A 5,871-nucleotide genomic window follows, 5' to 3' on the forward strand; every position below is an offset into this window, starting at 1 on the left:
CCACATACAAGTGGAAGGGCTTGGTAACATCTGGGATGACCAATGCTGGGGCACACAGTAAGGCTCTTTGTAATTCCCGAAATGCTCCTTCTGCCTCAGCTGTCCACACTCTACCATAGTGAGTCCTTCCTTAGCCAGTTCGTAGAGAGGTTGTGCCATCTCCGTGAAGGCAGCATCCATAGCCTGCAGTAGCCCACCTTCCCAAGAAATTCCCTCTTGGAGATCAAAGCAAAAGCAACCGGTATTCCCTGGCAGTCATCCATCCAAGTACTAACCAGGCCCGACCCTTCTTAGCTTCCGAGATCAGATGAGATCTGGCGCCTTCAGGGTGGTATGGCCGTAGACAATCATAAGGTTCTTACCCGATATTCTCAGATGAGTGTACGTGACACCCTATATAACATGGAACCATCCTCCCCTTGCTGGAGGAAGCTGAACTTTCTCATACCCTACTGTTACCTTAATCTGTCCAGGCTTGGTTAGCTACCATATCTCTCTCGTTCACAGTTACGTTGGTCCCCAGCCTTCTTGGGCTACTGATGCCTTGTGGTCATACCCATTCTGTACAAAGGAGGAGGTAGTGGAGGGTTTCTAAGTGCTTGGAACAGAATGATGTTTCAGGCAGATGGACATGTCGTTCAAAGATGCAGAGGCTGCAGAGAGCCAGCATATTCAGAAACGTGCCAGCAGCTTCACGTGTGTCAATCAGGACAGGTCCCTGGCAGCCTCCGATGGCCAAGATTTGAAGCCTTGACTCCAGAGCTCCTCCCATGGGCCCTCATGTGACCCATCGAGTCCAGACATCAGAGAAGAGGGACGAGCAGCTCATGGAGCTTCAGAGAGTTTTCTTCCTCTTGGAAGATGGCTTCCTAGACTCAAAGTGGACCCGCAGGCTCTTGTTTTTCTAGGTCTGAGAGCCAACACAGAGGTGCTAAGCAGAGTCCAAATTCATTGCACAGAATTTCCCCTGTTCCATCTCCCAGATTCTGGGTGGAGGAGCCCAGAGAGAACAGCTGTGGTCTGCTCTGCCATTGGAGCAGGGCTGTCCCTGGATGCTGTCCTGCTCGTGTCCCTCGTGGGAACTTAGGAGCGTCTTATCTAAGGTCTGTCTGTATAAACCCTGGACCGGGCTACTCCATGGAGTAGATGACCGTTATGCCATATGAAGCCCTGCAAGATTTACGGTGCAGTCCATTCAGACTCCATAGTGGAAGTGGTGGAACCATAGAGATACATTCACACAGTCAGGCATTTTCCAGATTCAAACAGGTTGGACATCCTCCCCTTTTGGTATCCCTGGCTAATGGGAGGTGATCAGTCTCCCCTTCCATTCTTTTACGAATGGATTTAGCTCTGACAGTGGCCTCGGGGCTGTTTTTCTCTCTTTTTACATATCTCCTACTTTTTCATACAGAGTTGCTTTTCTCATTTCCATCAGTCTTAATTACACTTAACAGAATTTTGTACTCTTAGAAATACCTTAACCTCTACTTAAGACTAAATATAAACCAATGGTGAGTTGTTACAACAGAATTCTTTAGATGGCAAATTTATCAATCAGTTAAGCACAGAACGTGTTCACCAGCAGATTTCAAAAGTACAAACCCAGTTCCAGCAAACAGCGCCCTAGCATTTCATCCCATTTGGTTAGGATCTAGATGTCCAACAAATTTAACTCCATTTGTCATTCAAGCAACCCTTCACAGTTTCAGGTTACCAAAGACTTCGGAAGCCACTTTAACAATTACTCTTTAAACCCTTGAAACAGACAGTTAACCATCAGCCCAGCCATCCCTTCGCCAACAGACCTCATGTTCCACCTGGGCCCATTCCACTTCACATGCCATGCTTCCCCTGCCAGCAAGGGGGAGGGGCCAGGCAGTCCACGTCGGGCCAGAGAAGGCAAGGAATTCTCCAAAACAAAAGAAGTTTCGGCAGCTGCTTGGGAATATTCCTTAAACTCTCTGTCTCGAGGTTGGTTCATCCCACAGTACCAGTTCTGCTTACCAAAAGTGGCCCACTAGGCACTCATATTCCATGCCCGGCTCTAATGAGCATCAGCATTGGACACCTTAACCCGGCATTTGACTAACTCCAGGTGGCTTGTTATAGCCCTTAACACACAAAATGAGTGAGGGAGAAGCCCCACATCTATTATGAGGAACAGAGAGATGAAAGCTAGCGTCCCCTTACTCTCTGCTTGCCACATTCCTTCAACCATAACAAAACACAATAGACAACAAAAAGACAAAAACAAACAAATAACCACAACCCCAGTGGCCCTCGTCCAGAGCCTGCTGCTGGGGTGGGGGGGTCTTCCTTTCCTGAGCTCCATGAGCTTTTTCATATTCTCCTATTATCTTGTTATTTACCTTTCTATTTGTTGTTCCTTTAGAGTTTCTATAACCTTTAAATGGTTTATTGAAATGTATACTTTAAAAGGATGAATTGTGTCCAATCAAGTTCTGGACATTTTCACCATCCTAAATGAAACCCCATTCAAACATCGGTCACTCCCATCTCTTGGCAACCTATCTTAAGTAACTATTAATTTACTTTCTGTTCCTATAGATCTGAGTTTTCTGGACATTTCACATATATAAACAGGATCATACATGTAGTCTTTTATCACTGACTTCTTTAACTTGGCCTAATGTTTTCAAGGGTCATCGATATTATAGTATATATCAGTTACCTTATAGAGTACAATATAGGTCTCTGATCCTTTTAAAATTTTGTATATTGTATGAGGTAGAAGTTTAACTTCATCCTTTAAAACAGGTGCTTACTGCTATAATTTCCCTTTAAGTACTGTTTTAGTGGCATTCCATAAGCTTTGGTGTGTTGTTTTTGTTTTTGTATAGCTCAATGGATTTCCTAATCGGATTTTTCTCTTTGTCCTACTGACCAAATTTATGGAGTGCATTAATTTCTACACACTTTTTAATTTACCCAGAGCTTGCCACTGGTGGGGGCTATCTTTATCCCCCAACCGTCTAAGGGGACTTGAACCCCTCAACTGTCAAAGGGGAGGCAGGGGACTCGTACCCCCCGACCGCCCAGGGGGGCTCGAACCCTCCGGGACCGCGCAGGGGGACTCGAACCCCCTGACCGCCCAGGGGGACTCGAACCCCCGACCACGCAGGGGGACTCGAACCCCCTGACCGCCCAGGGGGACTCGAACCCCCTGTCGATCTATCAGCAGAGGGATGGGGCGTCCCCTCATCCACTCCAGCCCTGGGGAGCATGGCTGCGTCCAGCTTCTCCCCGGTGGGCTATACCCTGGAGCTCCAACCAGACAGACGGATAGGATCCCAATACCTCGAAACCCAATACCTCGAAACCCAATACCTCGAAACCCAATACCTCGAAACCCAATACCTCCGGAGGCTTTTCCTAAAAATTCTGATGCTGGCTCAGTTCTCGTCGTTTGATCCTGGACGAGCCCCCAAATGTTAGGGTCCGTGATCAAAGGAACGAGACTGATACAAAGCGAAGGTCAAGCAAAACTTTATTTCGTGCCAAGCATCAGGAATCAAACGACCGGTCAGAGCTACCTCTTACGAAAAGGCGGTGATGATGATCCCAACAAGGTCACTTCCAAGAAGGCCACTCTGGACGAGGCTGCTCTAGATGACGCTGCTCCGCAGATGAGGCTGCTCCATGATTGGAGCCGTTCCCAAGAAGAGGCCACTCCCAAGACAAGGCCACTGCTCGATGAGGTTGCTCCCGGGACAAGGCCACTCCCAAGAAGAGGCCGTTCTGGACAAGACCACTTCCTGGATGAGGCCACTCCCAGTGACGAAGAAGCAACAATGACAGCAACAATGACAAGGAGGACAGCCCGGATGACACAGACTCTGCTCCCCACGATGCTACTCTGACCAGGCTTCCACCCAGAGGAAGCCACCACTGCGGACAAGGCCACTTGTGGTTCGGGGTGGCAAGGCATTTTGCGGCGAGGCTGCTGGTGTCTAGGGGCCGTTGGCATCTCAGGGCTGCTTGCGCCTCGAGACTGCTGGCACCTAGGGGCTGCAGGTGTCAGGACCGCCGACCGCTGGCATCCAGGGGCTGTAGGCATCGGGATCGCTGACCGCTGGACCGCTGGGGTCTCGGCAGCTCGCGGGGCTGCTGAAGGCAGGGCCGCCGGAGGCTACAGTCTGCAGGCAGTGGCTCAGGGCTGCCGGAGGCTGGAAGCTGCGGGCGGCGGCTTGGGGCCGCTGGAGGCAGGACCGCCGGAAGCTGGAAGCTGCAGGCGGCTGGAGACTGTAGGCCGCGGCTTGGGGCGCGGGAGGCGGGACCGCCGGAGGCGGGGCCTCAGGCGGCTAGAGGCTGCAGGCGGCGGCTTGGGGCCGCGGGAGGCTGGAGGCTGCAGGCGGCAGCCGCAGGAGGCTGGACCGCCAAACGCGGTTATAGCTCTTACAAGAGCTGTTACAGCTCTTCTATTCACCGTTGACTCCCCTGCTCTCCACCGACTTCACTGCTCTCTGTCCCACTCTCCGGGGGACTCCACCGTTCCCCTGCAGCAGCGCCCCCCCCCACAGCCTGGCAGAGCAACCTTTATGGGGGTTGCTGAGCCCCGCCCCCACACAGGCGGCCAATTGAATTCCAATTTCCCCAGTGGATATACATACGCCTCACTGATTGGATGTCTCCACTCAGTCTGCCCCACCCTTACATTCAGCGTCCACAAGCAAGTTCCTCTGGGAGGGGCAGACCCTTACACTCTTTGGCATCCCACAGCCGTGTTGGCCTCTGGACCGCCTAGTCGACTGTTGGGACCTGCCCGGCCATCATGGCGCCCTTCTCAGTGGAACTGCCTAACGTCAGCCCCTGCTCAAGGTGCTGGAGGAAGCGAAGCCGGGATATCCAGTCGAGGGTCGACGACTTCCAGGCAGAGCAGATCCGCGGGAGCCCGGAATGAGGAGTGAGCGCAGGCAGGCGGCAGGGCAGGTGGGAAGAGCAGGTGCCCAGAGAGGAGCAGGGGTGTGGGGAGGAGAGTAGAAAAGGAGGAGAGAGGCGAAGAGGAAGGAGGAGGGAGGAGAAGGAGGAAATGGGGACCGGAGGGACAGGGCAGGGAAGAGAAATCAAGCAGCGGCTCCAGGAAAGAGCGAGCGGGAGGAGGAGAAGGAGAGCGGGAGAGAGGGGAGCCCCAAAGCTGCCTGCACGCGTGCTGAGTTCTTCCGTTCTTCCTCCGGTTCCCGCAACAGCTGCCCTGGCTGCGCCTTCCCCTTCCCGGCTGCTGCGGCGTCTGGAGCACGAGCACGCCATTCCGTCCCGGGGGGCCGCGTGTAAATGGAAAACCCCAGAAGGTGCTAAGCGGAAGCCCGGCGCTCGTCTGAACCCCTCAGAGCCCGCTCCCCCCGGGATGTGGGCATTGTCCATCCGGGGACAGGCATCCGTGCGAGCGCGGTCCCCACTCCACGACAACCCCCACACCGGGGTCTGGGGGGCACCCACGGCCCCACGTGTAAGTATTTGAGCAGCGACCTATGTAAATATTCACACGGAACAGATGACCTCACGTCGGAGGTCAGGTTTTGCAACCTGAGGAGTTCAGAGGAGGTCAGGTTTTGCTGCCAATTAAGTTACCCAAAAAGTTTCCATTTGCTGAGCTCTTTCCCAGTTGCAGATAAGGCACCGGGAGGCCCGTGGTGTTTGCCAGGGCAGTACCAGGCTCCCTGTCGGTGGCCTTCGGTAGAGCAGCGGGAAGGAAGGCCAGTGGCTGCCTGCCTGGGCCGCCGGGGTGGTGCCCACACGGGGAGCCGCCAGAGGGCCTTGGAGCGGGGCCAGTGCCGGTGCAGTCAGCCCTGTCCTCCCTCGGAGGGCTCGGGTTCTGCCCCTGCTGCCTATCGGCAGGCACTTGTCCCC

General features: G+C 53.7%; 1 pseudogene; it reads right to left on the bottom strand.

Moving 5' to 3' along the window:
• Positions 1 to 226: 226 nt before the first annotated feature.
• Positions 227 to 345, bottom strand: LOC122894953 (annotated as a pseudogene).
• Between the last annotated feature and the right edge of the window lie 5,526 nt (positions 346 to 5,871).

This window comes from Neovison vison, chromosome 13, assembly GCF_020171115.1.
Source record: "Neovison vison isolate M4711 chromosome 13, ASM_NN_V1, whole genome shotgun sequence".
Lineage (NCBI taxonomy): Eukaryota > Metazoa > Chordata > Mammalia > Carnivora > Mustelidae > Neogale > Neogale vison.